This window comes from Canis lupus, chromosome 5, assembly GCF_003254725.2.
Source record: "Canis lupus dingo isolate Sandy chromosome 5, ASM325472v2, whole genome shotgun sequence".
NCBI lineage: Eukaryota > Metazoa > Chordata > Mammalia > Carnivora > Canidae > Canis > Canis lupus.
Window position 1 is genome coordinate 13,061,811 of NC_064247.1, and position 20,704 is coordinate 13,082,514.

Here is a 20,704-nt window from a genome sequence, read left to right on the forward strand (position 1 = left end):
CTGTTTACATATCAGCTGTTGAACCCCTGTAGTGATTTTTTTTTCATTTCAGTTATTATACTTTTCAGGTCTAGAATTTCTGTTCTGTTTGCTTCCTTTTTATATTTTCTATCTCTTTGTTGATACTCTCATTTCATTCATATACTGTTATCCTGATTTCCTGTAGTTCTTTGTCCATTTTTTCCCCTTAGGCCTTTGAGCATATTTAAGACAATTTTGTTGTTGTTTTTGTTTTAGAGAGAGTGAGAACACTTGTGTTGGGGGAGGGGCACAAGGAGAGGGAGAGAGAAAATCCCAAGCAATATCCATGTCCAGCGTGGAGCCCAACTCAGGGATCATTCTCACAACCCTGAGATCTTGACCTGAGCTGAAACCAAAAGTAGGATACTTACCTGACTGAGCCACATAGGTGCCACCAATACAGTTGTTTTAAAGCCTTTTTCATTTATTTTTTTTTTTATTTTTTTATTTTTTTAGTAAGTCAGATATCTGGGTTTCCTTGGGGATGGTTTATCAATTTACTTTATTCCTTTGAATGAGCTATATTTTTCTGTTTCTTTGTATTCCTTGTAAATATTTGTTGTTAGAAGTTGGACATTTGATTATTATAATGTGGTAATTCTATAAATGAGGTTCTCACCCTTACCTAGGATTCACTTTCTTTTTTTAATTGTTGAAGGCTATGACTTGTTGAAGATTTGTTTGTTTTGAGGCTTTTTTTCAGTTTTTTTTTTTTTTTTAATTCATGAGAGACAAACAGAGAGAGAGGCAGAGACACAGGCAGAGGGAGAAGCAGGCTCCATGCAGGGAGCCCGACGTGGGACTCGATCCTGGGTCTCCAGGACCAGGCCCTGGGCCGAAGGCAGATGCTCAACCACTGAGTCACCCAGGCTGCCCTGTTTTGAGGCTTTTACAAACTATTTTTGGAAGAACTATTCCTTGTCATGTGAGCTCATTTGTCTGTTTTCATGTTCAGCTAATGTTTTGATGGAGATTTCCTTGAAAGCTAGGAACCAATAAACAACAGATAAACAGACACAGAAATACACACATGCACTGAGAGAGAGAAAGAGACAGAGACAGAGAGAGAGACACACACACAGACAGACAGAGAAAATAACCTTGTTTCCCAGTCTTTGAAGACAGGGTCTGTGCTGAGCAGTCCTTTACAGATTAGCTGTACTTGCTCTGAGCCTAGGGATCAGCCTACGGTGAAAACTTAAAGTCCTCTCAAGACTTTTCTGAGAATGGGTTTTTTTCTGGGCATGTGTATGACTTCTAAATTCCTCTGTATATGTGGATTGCTTTTGAATGTCCTAATTTTCCAGAGTTTTACCACATTTTCTTCCCCAAGTTGTTGATACTATATTGTATGTCTCCACCTAGAATCTCTTGCCTGGGGGGGATCTGTGGATTTATAGCCCCCTTATAGCTTTTACTAGCAGGGCCCATCAGTTTCCCCACCTATGGCCCAAACATGTACATAAGGCAGAAATGAGTGAGTCAATCACATCAGAACTGAGTACACCATAATTTTCAAGTAGGGTCTGTTCTCCCTTTGGTTCAACATGGAGAATTGGGTTGCTGGTGTGGAGAACCAAGACTGTCACTACTACATCCGGGAGATGGTGAGACAAGGATGAACAAAAGCACCACAGTGCTTTCCTATAGTTTTAAATATTTTTTTCCCTGATTAGGTATGATTGGTTGCTGTAAACCTTTCATTGTTTTCAAGGCTCCTACGAAGTTTATTCAGATAGTTTTTGTTTGTTTGTTTGTTTGTTTTTATCGTTTGTGGGGAAACAAAATCTTGGAGCTTCCTAGTCTTCTGTTTTCCTGATATAACTCAAAATGTTTGCTTTTTCTCTCTCCTAGTATCTACAGCCTTATTTCTGGAACCATTTCTTTTGTGTGACAAACACCCTTTAGTATTTCTTATAGCAATGGACCAGAGGTTGTTAATTCTCTCACTTCTGTCTTAAGTAAAGGTTTTTATTTAACCTTTGTATTCCAAAAATATATTTTTGTTAGTTTAGACTTCTATATTGGCAGATATTTTCTTTAAAAAATTTTTAAATTTAAATTCAATTTAGTTAACATATAGTATATTATTAGTTTCAGAAGGAGAATTTAGTGATTCATCAGTTGCATGTAACACCCAGTGCTGATTGTATCACATGCCCTCCTTAATGCCCATTACCCAGTTACTCTATCTCTCCAGCCACCTCCCCTCCAGCAACCTCAGTTTGTTTCCAATAGTTAAGAGTCTCTTATGGCTTACCTCCCTCTCTGTTTTTATCTGATTTTTTCTTCCTTCCCACTATGTTCATGTTTTGTTTCTTAAATTCCACACATGAGTGAACTCATATGGTATTTGTCTTTCTCTGACTTACTTTGCTTAGCATAATATGCTCTAGTTCCATTAAGTTATTGCAGATGGCAAGGTTTCATTCTTTTTGATGGCTGAGTAATATTCCATTTATATAGATACCACATCTTCTTTATCCATTCATCTGTCAGTAGCATCTGGGCTCTTTCCATATTTTGGCTATTGTGGATACTGCGGCTATAAACATTGGGGGTACATGTACCCCTTCTGATCACTATGTTTATATCCTTTGGATAAATACTTGGTAGTGTAATTGCTGGGTCATTAGGGTAGTTCTATTTTTAACTCTTTGAGGAACCTCCCTTTTGTTTTTCACAGTGGCTGCACCAGTTTAGATTGGCAGATATTTTTAATCAGCACTTTGAAAATATCATTCCATTATCCCCTACCATCCATTGTTTCTTTTGGAAGGTCATCAGTTTTGAAAAATTTTTACCAACTATATGACAGTTTGTTCTTTCCATCTGAGACATTGATTACACGTATGTTATACTTTCCTGATCTATCTTCTGTGTCTTCGGAATTTTTCATTTATTTCTCTCTCTCTACAACCTGGTATAGATATTTTCTTCTAACCTATTTTCCAGTTCATTAATTCTCTTTTCAGGTGTCTATAATCTGCAATACAATCCATCCATTGAGTTCTTTTAATTTTTGAGTTTTATAATTTATAAGTTCTCTGCCCAAATTCTCAATCTTTTATCTTTTTTTGAATATTTCATCATATTTATTTTAATGTCTGTGCCTAATAGCTTATTATTTGAAGGACTTATAAATCTTACATTGCTTCTCTTGGCTTTCTTTCATGTTTTCTTATCTCTTCATATGCCTGATTAATTTTAATTACAAGACATGAATTGTATATTAAACATTATAGCAATAATTTAAGGCCCAAGGACATGGCTGTATTTCTCCAGAAAGAATTTAGATTAGCCTTGGGCAAGAAACTAGGGCACCAGTAATCTCTGAGCACTCTAATCCAATTTCAGACATTATTTGAATCTAGGCTTCAAAATCTTTGTGAGCTAGTCTTATTCCAGTTCATCCTTCCTTCCAAGAAGTAGTTCTTTGGAGACCTAACCAAAACATGGTGTATTATTAAGGCCTTCCTTGTCAGGTCTTGGACAAATTGTTGTCTTCAGTTTTGTATTCCTAATCTCATGAGGTTTTGAAAAACACTGCTCAGTTTATAAGCCTCTCAGTTGTCTATTCCTGAATTAGCAGACACCAGCAGGGGAAAACAGCCACAGTGCCTCTCTGGGTTCTATCTTCCCTTGGTTCTTGACCTCTTTCCTTACCTTACTAGTTATCTGATGCCTACGAATTAAAAAAAATTTTTTTGTCCAGTTGTTCTAGTTATCTTCAAAGGGAGACTAGAAGTGGAAGTTGCCAATTCATTTCTACCATGACATCTTTTTTTTTTTAATGTTTATTTATTTATGATAGTCACACAGAGAGAGAGAGAGAGTGAGAGAGAGAGAGGCAGAGACACAGGCAGAGGGAGAAGCAGGCTCCATGCATCGGGAGCCCGACGTGGGACTCGATCCCGGGTCTCCAGGATCGCGCCCTGGGCCAAAGGCAGTCGCCAAACCGCTGCGCCACCCAGGGATCCCTACCATGACATCTTTTTGCCATTTTTACTAATCCCTGACATAATTCAAGAAATACAGTGAGAATGGGTATGGGAACTTGAGAAAATTTTAGTGAGCATTTTGGGTTTAATAATAATAGTAGCTAAACATGCATTGAGTCCTTGCTCGAGCCAGATATTGTTCCCTGCTTTTCATGCACTTACTCCTTTAGCTTCTAAAGATAAATTTTATGCAAAGCCAAGGTATTTTCTTCAGTAAAGAGTAATCACGAAAGTGAGAATCTCTCTAAAAATGGCATACTTCTTGAGCTATAGTTTGTTGATAGCATTCACTGACTAGCACAAGACTTGGTCATGGTAGTTAGGCAACTAAATTTGTGAAATAAACAAATTAATAAAGAATGTTGGAATGTAATTGAACTAGTAATTGTATTATTGAGTTACACTTTAAAGAATCATTTGTAGGCACAATTGAAGCTGCATAGAAGCATCTAATCAAATGTGTTCTTAGGCATGATTTAAATCCTGGCTCACAATAATGCAGCTGTTTGTTCTCCACTCTCTGTAACCATTTAGCTCAGCGAAGTTGTGTCACAGTAAGCATTGCTTCCAAGCCAGGAACATGTCATATATAAACCTGCTTGTAATTAAGATTAAATATTGCTCATAGGTATCCATCTGTCTTGGAAGGTTTAGCTGTTCACCTACCTCAGGAGTTTCCACTGAGCAATGTGAATATGTCATTTTAAAAAATTGTACCAATTTTGAAATAACACTGAGTACAATTAAAAATATCATACACAATGTTAGTCCAAAAGATTCAGCCAACCATTGAGGAACTGGGAAGATAATCCTCTTCAATATGAAGTTCTGTTATATGTTATTTCATTATGCTTTTGTTAGAATTTTGTAGCTATTTTTCTCTAAAAATCTTCAAGGTACTCCTATATGATTCTTCTAAAGTTGGCTTTTCTCATGTAAAGTTATAAATGAGGGAAGTAAGGTAGCCTATAGAAAGGGGAAAGGAAATGAGAAAAAGAAAGGTTTGGGAGAGACTTTGGAAGAACAATGAGTACTATTCCATACTTTATGTGAAGAAGCTGTATAGCAATAAACATCACCTCAGTGGTAGCAGACTAGTTTTTCATAAAATTAAAGATCTCTCTTTAGTTAATGACCTCATTTACTGACTCTGTGATAATCTTAAAGTATGTCACAAATTCTTTGACACTTCTTCCACTGAGTGGTGGAAACTGTGTCCTCTCTCCCTGAACCTGGGTTGGGCCTTTGGACTGCCTTAATCAGTGGAGTAAAATGCCATGTACTATGCTTTTGTTCTCTTGGAACAGCTGTGCTTAGAACTCAGCCACCACGTTGTGAGGAAACCAATGTAGCCACATGGACAGGTCATGGAAGGCATTCCAACAATCCTCGCCAAAAACCATGCTAAGGTCTCAGCCAACAGCTAACATCAACAACCAGACATGTGAGTAAGTGAGCCTCGAGCCTTCATATATTTCCAGTCCTCAACATTGAATATTCTTAGTGGAGGCCCCAGGCATTATGGAGCAGAGACAAGCCATCTCACTGTGTTCTTTCTGAATTCCTGACCCAGCAAGTTTATGATTCATTTATAAAATGATTGTTTTATGCCATTAAGTTTGGGGAAGTTGGTTGTACAGCAAATAGATAACCAGAAAACTCATTCATAATTGAGGACTAGAATCTGGGTATAACCCATTTTTCCTGGCTTAGTTTTCATTGTTCTTCCTATTCCTGTCTGTGCCCTACTTCTGTATTATTCTCTCCCCACTCTGCCCCTGATCAGTCTGCTTTCCCTTACAAGGGCATCTCATGCACTTTCACCTTCCCCATGTTTTTGCTGGTGCTATTTCCTCTTCTTGGGCTGTAGTGTCAGTAAGATCTGGTCTGAGTGCCATTTGGGCCTCTCAGTAGCAGAGTGATCAATCTCTCTAACCTTTATCAGAAAAATAGAAGTCAAAATAGAACCTATTTATAGATTAAATGGCTAAAATATATAAAGTGCGGGCAGCCCCGGTGGCTCGGCCATTTAGCGCTGCCTTTGGCCCAGGGTGGGATCCTGGAGACCCAGGATCGAGTCCCATGTTGGACTCCCTGCCTGGAGCCTGCTTCTCCCTCTGCCTGTGTCTCTGCCTCCTTCTCTCTCTCTCTCTCTCTCTCTGTCTCTCATGAATAAATAAATAAAATCTTTAAAAAAAATAAATAAAATATTAAAGTGCTTAGTGTCTGACACACACATAGTAAACACTCAATAAGTGTTAGCTATTATTATAAGTTCTTTCTATTCTTGAAAGTGAGTTTCTATTGAATAGTTAAGCCTTAAATGAAACCTTTGTCTTTTAAGTCTGAGCTCATATGTCAATTCCTCTGTGAAGACATCCCCATTTACCAGAAAAAAATTAAATTGCTCCTTCCATTATGCTTCCAAGTACTTTCCACATTCTTCTATTATAGATTTGACAAGTAACTTATTATATATGTGACCCCTCCCTCCCTTAGGGACCACATTCCTCAAGGGAAAGGTTTAAGGCAAAGACCTCACAAGAAATAAAGAATGTCCTTGTCCCTTGTATGAGTATATATGTGTGTGTGTGTGTATTTGATATATATGTACATCAAATACCATAATAAGGAAAAGAAAGTGAAAAATTGGTTAGATGACTATAGCAGGACAAGACTCAAGAATTTATAGAATCTGAGTCCCTGTCCAAATACTCTTTCCACTCACAAGACTTAAATTTTCCAACTTTGTTGAGGATATATAAACAAGTTATGGGAGCCATGTCAGGGGAGATGTACATTCTTCATCAGTTCATAATTGTCCACTGTGTACCAGCTGCTATAGTGGGTAGTGGGTGCTATAGAGTTTAGGCTCCATGGTCTATACCCACCCCCTTGCAAATATTCCCAAGTGTGGTTCCCGAGGGTGAACCTAACTATGCTAGAACCAGAGGAGCTGAGTGTTGCTAGAGAAAATTACACAACTGAGCTGACTGGATGCACTATATCCCTGCCTTCCTTCCTGCTAGGGAGATGACCTCACTTTAGACCATTAGTAAAAATAAATACTATCAATAGGAACTTATTTATCTATCTACACCTCCCCCCCAAAGACTTGCACTTGTCCCTGTTTCTTCTGCTGCTCAAATGGAGGCTGTATCCCTCCACCTATCAAAGGCCAGGTCCTCCCTTTGTGTTCTGGATTTCTTTATTTTCATCCACCCAAAGTCTTCTACCTTCTGGTTTTCCCCTTCTTTTCATGATTTGATAATGTCTTCCTCTCTATTGGATCATTCTCATAAACATGCTCTAGTATTTCCCATCTTCTTTACTTCACATTCTATACCCCTTCTCTGACTGCTTTATATTTCTGCTCCCCTCCCAGGAAAGTTTGTTTTATTTTATTTTATTTTTTTAAAGATTTTATTTATTCATGAGAGACACCCAGAGAGAGGCAGAGACACAGGCAGAGGAAGAAGCAAGCTCCATGCAGGGAGGCCAATGTAGGACTGGATCCCGGGACTCCAGGATCATGCCCTGGGCCGAAGGCAGGTGCTAAACCACTGAGCCACCCAGGGATCCCCTCCCTGGAAAGTTTCTTCGAAATAGTTGCTACACTCGTTGTCCCTTTTTTTTTCTCTCACCATTTCCTCTTGGGTTGACTCCAATGTGGATTCTCTTTCCAGTACTCTCCACTGACTATTCTTGTGAGGGTGACCAATGGATACTTCTGTTTTCATTTTAAACTCACAGTAGCATTTGGTTCACTCAAGCTCTCCCTTCTGTCTAGCCTCTGGGACATTACTTGTTCCTGATTTTCTTGTCACATTGGCTGCTCCTTCTTAGTCTCCTTGACTAGTCTATCCTCCTCTGCCCTACCTCCAAATAATAAGAGTTCCCAAAGGTTCCTAGGGCCTCTTCTTTCCTTGTCCTTTCTCATTTGTCCCTAGATCATGTCTATTGCCAGAGATTTAAAGAACATCTTCACCGATGAATTCTAAATCACCAGCCCAGACATCTCTCAACCCCCAGGCTTGTATTTCCAAATGCCTTTCTAATATTTCCATGTCAATAGTCCTTAGCCATCTCAAATTTAACATGGGTCAAAGGAATCTCAGACCCCTCCCTGTTTCCTCTCCCAATCTAATCTTTCACATCTTAGTAAACAGTACCACTTTCCACACCAGCTGCCAAAACTAGTAATATGGAATTCATTCTTGACTCTACCAAACGCTGTCTACCTCCAAAATATACTTATTACTACTCCACAGATGTCTGACTCAGGCACTTTATAAATATTCGTTTAATGAACAAATGAATAGGAAAAAGGTTTATGTTTGCCATCCAGAGAAACATGCAATAGGTTCCTGTGAGTCTTATGGGATGAGAAGTTGGTGTTCCTATTGTCAACAGGATAAGAAGACACTGGAATTAAAGCACACTGAAAAGAGGTGGGGAAAATATTTCCCCAGCTTCTGGGATAGGAAGGAAATTTGCCTGGGGAAGGTAAGAGTCAAGGTGGCTAGATCATTCTAAGTCACAACGTTGTGGTGTGCAGAAAGGAATACTCATAGAACATACAGGAGACTCTTTGAGGCCTTGGGAACTTTCCTCAACTTTCCTCATGGAAGAGTCTATAAACTCAGAGAGTGAAGCAACCCTTTGGGAAGCCTCTTTAAAGGGCTGTAGTATCTTAAGAAGAGGGGCACTCTAAAGTAGGTAGCAAGGAGGGCAACAGCAGTGTTGGTGTCAGTAGTAAAGCAGCAGGTGAATTTTAGATAGCTACTTTAGAAGCTACTGAGCATTTCTGCCAGTGAAAAGAGGTCTGGTGAAAGTGAGTTTCCAAGTGCTCATATTCTGAAGTTGCTATAGGTGCTCTTACACACACACACACACACACACACACATACACCTTTTGTCAAAAATATATGGGAAAAGCAGCATCTTATCTTTTGGAGAGTCACTGCACATATTTGCATTATAAATACTCCAAGATGTCCTGCAGTAGAGAAAATGGTTTAACTTTATTTCATGCAGCATATTCCAAACATGTTTGGTCTCAGAGCCTTTTGTCATAGAATACCTTATAACATGTCACTGCACCCTACTATTCCACAGAACACAGCGGACTGATTGCAGGAAGGCCATGTTTCCTTAACTCTGGACTCAGACTTGATGAGGGATCTGCAAATCCCCGTGTGCACCAATCCCTGAATAAATAACAGTGCCTAAATACATATAGCCACTTAAAAAATGTATGTCAGTATCTGTAATTTTAAAAATACTAATTCTTAATCACTCAACACTATGATCCTATTATGTGGGAACATGAAGAATCATTTTTCACTAAAAAGACATCTTATAAATAAAAATTTGTGGATCAAGCATCCTTAAAATGACTTTGGTCCTATAAATACTAATGACTGACATATTTTGGTGCTTAATATGTTCTGGTACTATACTAATTTATTTATGGAGACTATCTCATTTAATCCTTACAGCAATGCTATGAAGCAGGTACTATTATTACCATCCTTATTGTACAGTTGAGAAAAATGAGGTTTAGTGAAATTAACTGCAACAATTTGTTGAAAGCCACACAATATAAAATGGTAGAATTGGGATTTGAACCCAGAAGCCTGACTCCAGAGCCTACAGGTCAATCATTAGGCTGTGTGGCCCCCATCCAGGCAACCTGTTCTGAAGGGAATGAAGCACAAGCCATTGTTTGAGCATTTTCAGAAAAGAATGGAGATTTCTATGTCCTGTTTTATGGCAGTTAATTCTGCTTCTACATGTTCCTGAGGAACTTCTCTGAGGACCTCTCCTCCACAAGACCAAGCTCTCTCCTTTTCTCCATTAATTCCACAATTAAAAGAGAAACCATGCAGTCCAGTGTTTTAGGGAGATGAAGGGAAAAGAAGGGATCTTTCCTCACATGTTTCCCTCATGACATCACATCCATTTCCACAGCACCTCACCAGGATTTGCTCAAAAAGATTTGGAAAAAAAAAAAAAAAAAGAATTACAGACAGTTATGAAGCAAATTAGTCTGGGGTGAAGGAAGTGTCTCTGTGCCTTTCCTAAAAGAGGGGAGTATGCATGGCTCAGAACGGAGGCCCATTACCTCACTTTGGATCATCATGCTGAATTGGGTGTCCTCTTCTCAGTCAGGGATAAGGCATGTGATTTGAATGTCTTAAGATATGCCTTTGAACCTATGGCAAATATATATATTTTTGTTTGTTTGTTTTTCCAAGCAGAAACACCAGAGAGCAAAAGTCAGAAAGTGTAATGGTGGCCCTTCATGCATAACAATGACAATGATTGTGGAAGCAGGAGTCCTTGACTCTCTGCCCCATAAATTATCTGCTGAGTGCTGCTGGTTAACATCTCAGATTGGCACTGCGCTACTCTTTCCTTCAGCACATGGAATAGATTGCTGCTTACACATAAACAATGGCAACCCATCCCAGAGAGCGTCCCACCAGGAAAATGGAACATAAAATTGCTTTCCTGAACTGTTTTTCTTTTAGCAAGTTATTTTCCAGAGTTTTCCCAGCATGTCTCAAGCAGCACTTCAATACCTCATCTCCTGAGGTACGACACCATATTATAAATGATGTACTGGGAAAACACTTAGGACCTAGGTGGGAGTTAACAATTTAACTGTCTTTTTAAAGAGCTGCATTTTAATGTGTGCATAGGAAGGCCTCTGGGAGAAGCTAAACCAGATGAGTCTATTGTATACTAATCTATCCTTACACCACCCAGAATGACAACACTACATAATTTCTGTCGTAGATTAGTATGGAGCACTCTATGGTATATATGTATGTCCTATATGTCTCTTCCCAGCTAAAATCAGGGTGAAAGAAGAAGAGAAAAGGGAAGCAGGAGCAAAGATAACTCCAAGGTGAGGTCTAGAACATGAACACAGTGACAACAGTTTGTAGACCTCACGCTGAGCTTCCCAGATATGTGTTCAAAGGAAAGGAACCTCATCTCTTCACAGTACCCAGAGGATCAAACCAATTGCTCGAGGGATTTTTTTTTTAGCTGTTTTTGGCACTGAAGTCAGGTGGCGGCCTTTCCCTAGAGGCCTGGTGAAATGGACACAATATGATGCAGCGAACATCATACCCAAACACAGTCTTTACAGTAGAGTCAGTGAGGCTCATTGGGCTCCCCATAAAGCCCCTCCAGCTCAGCTAGAAGCATCTCACCAAAGGGTAACTCTGTGAGAATAATTCTGCAGGGGCCCAGTCTAGTCTACATAATCAGCTGATCAATAATGTGCAAACAATAAAGTCAAAATGAATCCAGAAAGCACTATATTAATAAAATGGACTGATTGGCTATCATCTGAGTGCAGGAAGTTACATCTTGCTAGTAAATGCTTTACTGACTTAAATTATGATCACTTTGGAAGTTTCCTATGCCTTTCCCATTAGCAGCATAAATATTAGAAGAAGGGTATAGTTGATAGCAGTGAGTAGTAGCAGCCTGAAGAAGGATAATAATTATCGTCACAAACTCTATACCATTTATTGGGCTCTTCTTATTTCCTAAGCCCTGTACACATGCACTTTTACATGCATTATCTCTGCAATCCTCCCAGTAACACTGTGAGAGGTTCTATTTTACAAAATAAGACATCAGAGGATACAGACATACCTCCTCTTACTGACCTTCATCGTGCTTTGCAGATGTTTGCAAATTGAAGGTTTGTAGCAACCCTGTCTTGAGTGAGACTATCATGGCCTTTGTCCAATAGCATCTGCTCACTTCGTATCTCTGTGTCACATTTTGATTATTCTTAGCAATATTTTTAGCTTTCGTCTTCATTATATTTTTTTACAATGATCTGTGATCAGTGATCTTTGATGTTACTATTGTAATTGTCTTGGGGTGCTCACATAAGATGGCAAACTTAATTGATAAATATTGTGCATGTTCTCACTGCTCCGCCAACCAGCTGTTCCTCCATGTCTCTCTCTCCTTCTCCTCAGGCCTCCCTATCCCCTGAGACACAATATTGAAATTAGACCAATTAATGACCCTACAATGGGCTCTTAAGTGTTCAAGTGAAAGGAGAATTCACACGTTTCCTACTGTAAATCAAAAGCTAGAAGGATCCCTGGGTGGCTCAGCGGTTTAGTGCCTGCCTTCCGCCCAGGGCATGATCCTGGAGTCCTGGGATCAAGTCCCACATCGGGCTCCCTGCATGGAGCCTGCTTCTCCCTCTGCCTGTGTCTCTGCCACCCCCCTCTGTCTCTCATGAATAAATAAATAAAATCTTAAAAAAAAAAGCTAGAAGTGATTAAACTTAGTGAAGAAGGCATGTTGAAAGTGGAGTTCAGCAGAAAAACTAGGCCTCTTGAGCCAGTTAGCCAAGTTGTGAGTGCAAAGGAAAAGTCCCTGAAGAAAATTGAAAGTGCTATTCCAGTGAACACATGAATGATAAGTGAAACAACCGAATAGCTGATATGGAGGAAATGGTGGTCTGGATAGAGGATCAAATCTCAAGCTAAAACCTAATCCAGAGCAAGGCCCAGACTCTCTTCAATTTTTTGAAGGCTGAGAGAGGTGGGGAAGCTGCAGAAGAAAAGTGTGAAGCTAGCTGAGGTGGGTCCATGAGGCTTGAGGAAAGCTGTCTCCATAACCTAAAAGTGCAAGTTGAAGCAGCAGGTGCTGATGTAGAAGCTGCAGCAAGTTATCCAGAAGATCTAGCTAAGGTAGTCAGTGAAGGTGGCTACACTAAAACAGATAGTTCAGCATGCCATCTAGGGCTAGCTAGAAGGAAATCAGTGCCTGGCTTCATAGTTCAGTTTGACTCTCTTGTTAGGGGGTCATGCAGCTGGTGACTTTAACTTGAAGCCAATACTCATTTACCCCTCAAAATCCTGGGGCCCTTAAGAATTATGCTAAATCGACTCTTCCGTAAGCTCTGTAAATGGAGCAACAAAGCCACGATGACAGCACAGCTGTTTATAACATGGTTTACTGAATATTTTAAGCCCACTGTTGAGACCTACTGCTCAGAAAAAAAGATTTCTTTCAAAATATTACTGTTCATGCATGCACCTGGTCAACCAAGAGCTCTGCCAGAAATGTACGAGGTTAATGTTGTTTTCATGCTTGCTAACACGGCATCCATTCTGCAGCTCCTGGATCAAGGAGTCATTTGGACTTTCAAGTCATATTATTCAAGAAATACATTTCATAAGGCTATTGCTGCCATAGATAATGATTCTCTGTGGAGCGAGGCAAAGTTAATTGAAAACCTCTAGAAGGATTCATGAGAAGAGGTCAAAATACCAACATTAACAGGAGTTGGAAGAATTTGATTGCAACCCTCTGGTATGACTTTGAGACGTCCAAGACTTCAGTGGAAGAAGTACCTGCAGATGTGGTGGAAACAGCAAGAGAACTAGAGTCAGAAGTCACGCCTGAAGATGGGACTGTATTGTTGCCATCTCATGATAAAACTTGAACGGATGAGGGGTTGCTTCTTCTAGATGAGCAAAGAAAGTGGTTTCATGAGGTGGAATCTATTCTTGGGGAACAGGCTGTGAAGACTGTTGAAATGACAACAAAGAATTTAAAATATTACATTAATTTAGTTGATGAAGCAATGGCAGGTTTGAGAGGATTGACTCATTTTGAAAGACGATCTACTGTGGGTAAAATGCTATCAAATAGCGTCTCATGCTACAAAGAAATTATTCATGAAAGGAAGAGTCACCTGATGTAGCAAACCTCATTGTTGTTTTATTTTAAAAACTTGCCACAGCCACCCCAGCCTTCAGTAACCTCCACCCCGAGGAGTTGGCAGCCATCCACACTGAGGCAGGACCCTTCACCAGCAAAAAGATGATGACTCTCTGAAAGCTCAGATGATGGTTAGCACTTTTTAGCAATAAAGTATTCTTAAATTAAGGTACGTACTTTTTTTTTTTTTTTAGATATAATGCTATTGCACAGTTGAGAGACTGTAGTAAAGTGTAAATACAACTTTTACATGCACCGAGAAACCGAAACATTCATTTGATGTGCTTTATTGTGGTGGTCTGGAGTTTGCACAATATTTGCAAGGTTTGCCCATATAACCATGAAATGAATTGCCCAGAGCTCATAAGTAGTGGAGTAGATTGCGGCTCCAGTTCAGACTTTCCACCGTACCATGCCACCTCTATATTTCCACCATTTAATTAGGGAGTTCCTTTCTCCCCTGGTTTCTTACAATCCCTATTTTGTATGATTTTCTTCCCAGTGGCACATAGGACTAAACATCGTTTGAAAAAAGAAATCACTCTGTTGATCTTTTGAGTAGAGTTAATACTCTAGTAGAGAGGGAGAAAGCACTTCTCAATTCTTTTGCTCTGTTGGTAGCAACAGTGCAGTCTGAGTTCTTGAATAGTCTAGTCCAGATTTCTGTTGACTAACACATTCTCATTAAAAACCACTTATCTGAATTCCTTTACTGAGGTTACTGCCCCTTTTGTGCATTTGTGATAGGGAGTTGCTTTGGGGATTTGTTTTCCTGCTTGCACCTGTTTCATATCTTCAGCACACAGCCAGTCCATGCCAGCACTGTACAGCAACCTTCCACATATTATAGATGCACTCAAAACCACGAGTGGTTTCCTTAAGGAAAAGCTTCTTTGCTGACGTGAGACCGATAGTTCAACCTCTCAAAATATCTAGCTGTGGCCATGTCCATATAATTAATACTGCTTTGAAAGAATAGTTGAGCAAACATCTTTCCTGGTCTGTGATTAAACTTGAGAGACTGTATAGTTCACTTGGGAGGCAGGAGTTCCACTCCATATTATATTGTAAAGGCTTATCCATATGGAAATATGGAGAGCTAGTTATCCACTTTCACAACTGTGAATTGTTTGTACACTTATTGGTGTACATTTAGATTTTTTTCCAGTTTCCTAAAAAAAGGTCTGTTTGTTTTGCTATTACAAACTGTTGCAGCGTATATTCTTGTTCATGTCTACTTGTGAACATTTCCAAGAATTTTTCTAGAGTGCATGCTAAGAAACAGAATTGATGATTCACTGTGTGTTTCTCATCTTTACCTTTATTAGCTATTGCCAAATTGTGCTCCAGTTTACACTCTGAGTAGCAGTAGATGGAGGAGACACTTTCTTTGACCACACATCTTCATTAGCCTTTGGTTTTATCGGATATTTATTTATTTATTTTTGCCTTCCTAATGGGTGTGAAATATTCCACTCTAGTTTTGAAATACTTCAAGTATTTGATAATGGCTGACTTGGTAGCTCTGTGAAAATAGGGCTTGTTCTAAATGAAATAGATAATGCAGGAGAAGAATTTATTCAATGAGGTCCCAATGACGGTGGTCAAGGAAACCAGTTGCTGCCAGTCTTTGAGCGGTTGTATTAAAAAATAAAAATGTAAATAAATAAATAAATAAATAAATAAATAAATAAAAATAAATAAATAATAAAATGTCACCGGTGTTCTTATTTTAACAAGTTATAAACAGTTCTTCCCCTTTTCCTATGCTACTGACCTTTTTCTCTTCAGACTGGGTTATTCATTTGGTACTAGCAATAAATAAGTCAAGACTGACACCCATCTGCATGAGGAAAGTAGTTGCTTAGAAATGGGAAGAGTGGGGGTGGGATGCTGTGATTGGCACAGCCACTTAAGCACAGGACTTCTGGTTTCAGCTCAGGTTGTAATATGGGGCTCCACTTGGGCTCTGCACTCAGATCAGAGTTTCTTGAGTTTCTCCCTCTCCATCTGCCCCTTCTACTTGTATTCTTTTGCTCTCCAAAATAAGTACATCTTTAAAAAAAATGGAGAAACGTGAAGACTGAATTTAAGCAGTGTGCTGAATTTCCTTGGACATGCCTGAAAATGTTCTTGGATGCTTGGGGTAGGGTGGAGGAGCTGGCCCCTGCCCTGCAGAGGCAGGCAGGAAAATGGGCCCTGTGAGGCTGGGCCAGGCTCTGGAGAAAAGTTCCAGCCCCCAGGCCTGATTAGTTAGTTGCTCTTAATCTGTGTTTATTTTCCCTTCGTTACCTCTGAGCCTTTAATTGAGTCTTATTTCATAACTTTAGCCTTCGTGCTGCTCTACTACAGGGAATAAAGGAAAGAGTCTTAAGTACACTTGAGTCTGACTTGTGGAAGAGCAGAAGTGGCCCTGGAGACAAAGATGGCAACAGTGATGGTGACAAGACTCCAAGGGAAAGGTGAATCTTGAGGGGACTGAAATCTGGTTATCAATTCAGGCTCCTGTTCTTATGTAGAGATCCTACCTCCATTCTGATCTTGGGTGGGTTATAAAGGGAGTTTCCCTCATCGGCTTCTAGGCAGGTGAATCCTGGCTGACTCACTTGTGAGACAAGCCCCCTGTTCCTTCATTTCCAGGGAGTTGGCATGATGCCGCAGAAAGAGCATGCTCTTTGAAGGTGGCAAACGAGTTTACATCCATGCTGGGAAAGGTTTCTGCACATGGGCAATTTACTTCTGCTCCCTGAGCCTCCAATTCCTCAGCTCTGCGAAGAGGATAAGAGTGCCTGCCTTCGAGAGTTACAGTGAGGATGAAATATGATCGCTTAGGTGAAAGCACCTCCTATAACATCTGGAACACAGCAGACATCGAAGAAGACATTCATTCCCTTCCTCCCCTACCCCCACTCCTCTGTCTCTGAGAGCAGCTTTCCCCACAACCCCCGGCCCCCCAAGGGTCCTTCGTGCTGGCCCCGCACCTCTCGTGAGCCTCCATGCCTTCATAAAAGTTGACCTCTCCCAGGCCTTGTCTCTGCTATTGGGTAACAATTGACTTACGATGATTAGCTCCATGTCGTACACTCTTATTGACAACTTAGGGGACCACAGGAGATTTATGGGGGAGATGCACTATCTGGGGGACAGTAGGAATCCAGCAGTAATTAACACTAACCTCCAGATCATACCACTTACCTTCAGGGAAAGCCTTAGCGTGGGGTTTGGAAGTAAATGGATTTTTCTCTGAAAGCCCCCAAGGAGCAATCACTGTCCTCACTGCCCTTAAGATAACTGCCTCTCCTCACTGCTGGAAGAGATTTAGGACCAACAGATGAGATTACAATTATCCATGACACTCTTTGGCCTTAAATTAAAATGCTTTCAATGGTGGGTGGCTGGCTGAGGTGGCTGGCTCTGTAACCTTCCGTTGTTCAGTTAGCAGTTCAGATTTGCCCCTGCAGCAGCATTCTCCTTTAGGGAGGAAGGCGGCCTGTGATGAGGATAAGCGGGGGCCTCAGCCCTGCGCCTAACCACAGACACTCAGCTGGCTGGAAACATCCCTCCCTCTGGCACCACTGCGCCTTCCTGACACTCTCAGTGGAGAAACTGAAGATCAAACAAGTTTAATCTCTGACCCCCACACTGGCCACCTAGCAGGAGTCTGTCTTTAGGGCAAGGGGGATCTGAAATAATTCATGTTGCCCTCTCCACAGTGTTCTTTCTCCACAGGAGGCTGTTGGCTGCTTAGGGCTATCAATCTGACATACTTCTCCACTTCTGCACGGAGACTAAAATACCATTTAAGTCTTATTCCAACATTTCTCAAATCATGTGGGTATTACCAAGCATGAAATCATCATCTAAAAACTCAATTTTAAAGAGCTGGTTCTTTGGGAAAAATAAGAAAGAACATTTCCCCCTGTTTACTCTGAGATTTGCTTTTTTTTTTTTTCCAACAGTGTGGTTATTGTGTTTTTCTTAATCTTCGGAGATTATGCTTCAATTTTTCACCTAGGCTCCAATTTGCCCATAAATCTCTTCATTTTGCTTAATTTAAATGTTTTGGCCAACTTCATGGTTTAATAATGAGAAATAAAATTGGAGCCTTAATGACTACTAAGGAGGGAATTTTCATTTCATCTGGAATTAAAAGAGCTGTTAAAGAGGCGGGCACCCTGTCAGACAAGCTGCCACAACCTTCACTGGAGCATGCCAAATGTGGCTTGATATTATACATTTCTTTATACCCACGGCAATCCTCCAATACGATTACTTGAAAATCCTTCAGCTCCAGCCCGACTTACATCCACCTGATTGCTACGCCCCTATTGATTAAGCTGGGAACTAGTCATTGAATTCAGGCCATCTGAGAAGCCCCCGAGGTCCCCACGGTGTCCCTCACATGCTGCCCATTGGAGCTAAGGCAAGTTACCCAGCTCTGGAATGCTCCGGCACAGCTTGTATAATGGGGGCCCTGAGACCACAATGATCAGATAACCAGGCAGGAGAGAGTACTGTTTCAGCGCTTCCACCTGAGCAGACAAACTTAAAAGAGAACTATGAAAAGTTTAAAAAAAAAAAAAAAAACCCTTTCTTGCAGGTTTACCAGCAGAGAAAGGTATCCACCGCATGGCTACATAGCCTAGAATTCCCTCCTTGTCCCAGAGCTGGGAGGAAACATGAGCTGGGTAATTCCCCTCTGCAGAGAGAGGAGCTCTGGTTTCTTTAGCTTGTATAGAATATAGCGAGTCCTATGAGACAGTTGATGGAGAGGCTGTTTGGCACTGGAGAGAATAATGGGAACTGGTTGGAGGTACAGCAACCTACTTCTATTGGGGGCTTATTGGATAGTTGGGAAAAAAACCACCTCAGATTATTCCATCTTGGGTACCCTCTTCGGGTATGTCCCACCCAGGTCACTTTCCTTACCACCTGTCACCTCGAAATATCCTTCAAGTATCCCATCCTTCACTCCACATTTAGTCTTATATTGTCCTGGGTGAGGATGCTTTGTGCACTTGCCTTTTAACACAAATTATAAGCGTTCCAGGACAAGAACCTTGTTTTAGATTTTTTATTCTTTCATTGACTGATAAACAAGTCAGTGATTAAGCCACTCATTATTCCAGCACCTACTATGGCTAAGAGCATTGAGCAAGGCTTATTTTTTTGCTACTCCAGGGACCCCAGAGAAGTGTGGTACCTAATTTCTGCCTTCCAGTAGTTCATGCTCTTGTTGGATAAGCTCAGTGTATATGGAGAGAAAGATAATAATGCAGTAGCACATAGTAAGATCACAATGATTCAAAAACACATAAAAACCACTAGAAGACAAGATTTTAATACTGATATTCTTTAGGTAGTGCCATTTGTGTTCCTTTTTTTTTCTCCTTTTTGAATTTCCCAAATTTTCTATAATGCATGTGTATTACTTAATTATTCAAAAACCTAAACCTTAAAATATAGGTTAAGAAAAACAGCATTTTTTCTCAACTCATCAAAACTGACTAGACTTCTCATATGGTAATCAGTCTGCATGCTGGAGTTGTAATTTGTTGACCTTCAAACTGTTATGATGGTTTTACATTTATAAGCAAACCACCAAGGGGAAATATTTTGGTTTTCCTGACAAGTATGAAGAAACTGAAGTTGATTTTGATTATTTTGGTAAAGAAGATCGGTCCTATTTGTTCTAAGCAAGTACGACCTTGATGGACTTCTATTGAAATGAACCAAGTTTTGGTAATTTTATTTTGAGCGGAAATCACTTTTTGAGGATAATGAGGAGAGAAGGGAGAAGGCTTATTGATTTTTCCAAAGCTGGCATGGGAGTCAGGAGGCTGCATCCTTCTAACCTATAGAGAAGGTGTGTAGACAGCTGGAAAAAGATATTCCCTTGTACCTATCGACTGGAACCAACACCCCACCAGCCTATGAATGTTACCAACCTGCTCTCCATACAAGGTTCATGCCCAGTAAAAGAAGGGAAATCATATTTTTGCCTGGTATAAATTATTAAGTTGTTCTACGCATGATGCTTTAGATCAAGGGTGTATTAGCATATCCTTGCCACTCCGTGTCCTGCTCATAGCATTTTTATGTACATTGGTCTCGGTTGAATTTGCCTCATTCACTCATGCATTCCTTCATGGGAACTCAATTTGCACAAGGAATCCTACACTGAAAGAATAAAAGATGAAAAAAGCATTTTCTCTGCACTTGAAGTGACTTACTCTGGTAGGTGTGGGGGTTATTAGAACAACATACGTATCAAGTACATAGAATTCATTGAGGGAAGTGCTAAGGGCCATTTAAAAAGTTTGGGGATGTTCAGGAGAAGGGGAGGTTATTTCCTCACTCCTTTGGGGATGGGGATCATTGAAGACTTCACAGGGGAGATGATAATGTGAGCTGGCTCTTCAATAGGTGGACTTTGGCAATACAGAGATGACTGGGAAGGGCATTCCAGGAGTGAGCACCACCCAAGTGAAGACCTAGAAGAAAAGCGTGGAATAAACAGGATAAAGACAGAACGGGAAGTGGTATGGTCTGACTGCAGGGTGGATAGGAGGTAGGTAAGAAAGGTGTCAGGAGAAGTTTGAAAGATCAGCCTGAGCTGGATCAGGGAGGACCTTAAATCCTCTGGAAATAATGGCAGCCTCAGCAAATCTGCTGCTTTATTTGGAACAAAAGATGTGCTAGCTGAATAAAAATGTTATTTCTGACTTCTCTACTTTATTGGCCAACCCAACCAAGCAAATTTTAACAATTCCATTGTCTTGACCTTTCTGAACACTGTTTTCTGCCAAAAATGGACAGGGGCATTGATAAGTATGAAGCATAAATGGAAGTTGACCTGCCTTGCTCTTGTTCTTACAGGGTGTATTCAGTAACACTATCGGCTTTAC

The 20,704-nt window shown here is 40.3% G+C and overlaps 1 long non-coding RNA gene across 1 annotated transcript; it reads left to right on the forward strand.

The window, feature by feature from the left end:
• Positions 1-824: 824 nt before the first annotated feature.
• On the forward strand, positions 825-16,864 carry LOC112671181 (uncharacterized). Its single transcript, XR_004816113.2, has 4 exons — positions 825-946; positions 5,330-5,466; positions 16,127-16,258; positions 16,437-16,864. It is a non-coding gene; the product is annotated as an uncharacterized LOC112671181 (long non-coding RNA).
• Positions 16,865-20,704: the final 3,840 nt, after the last annotated feature.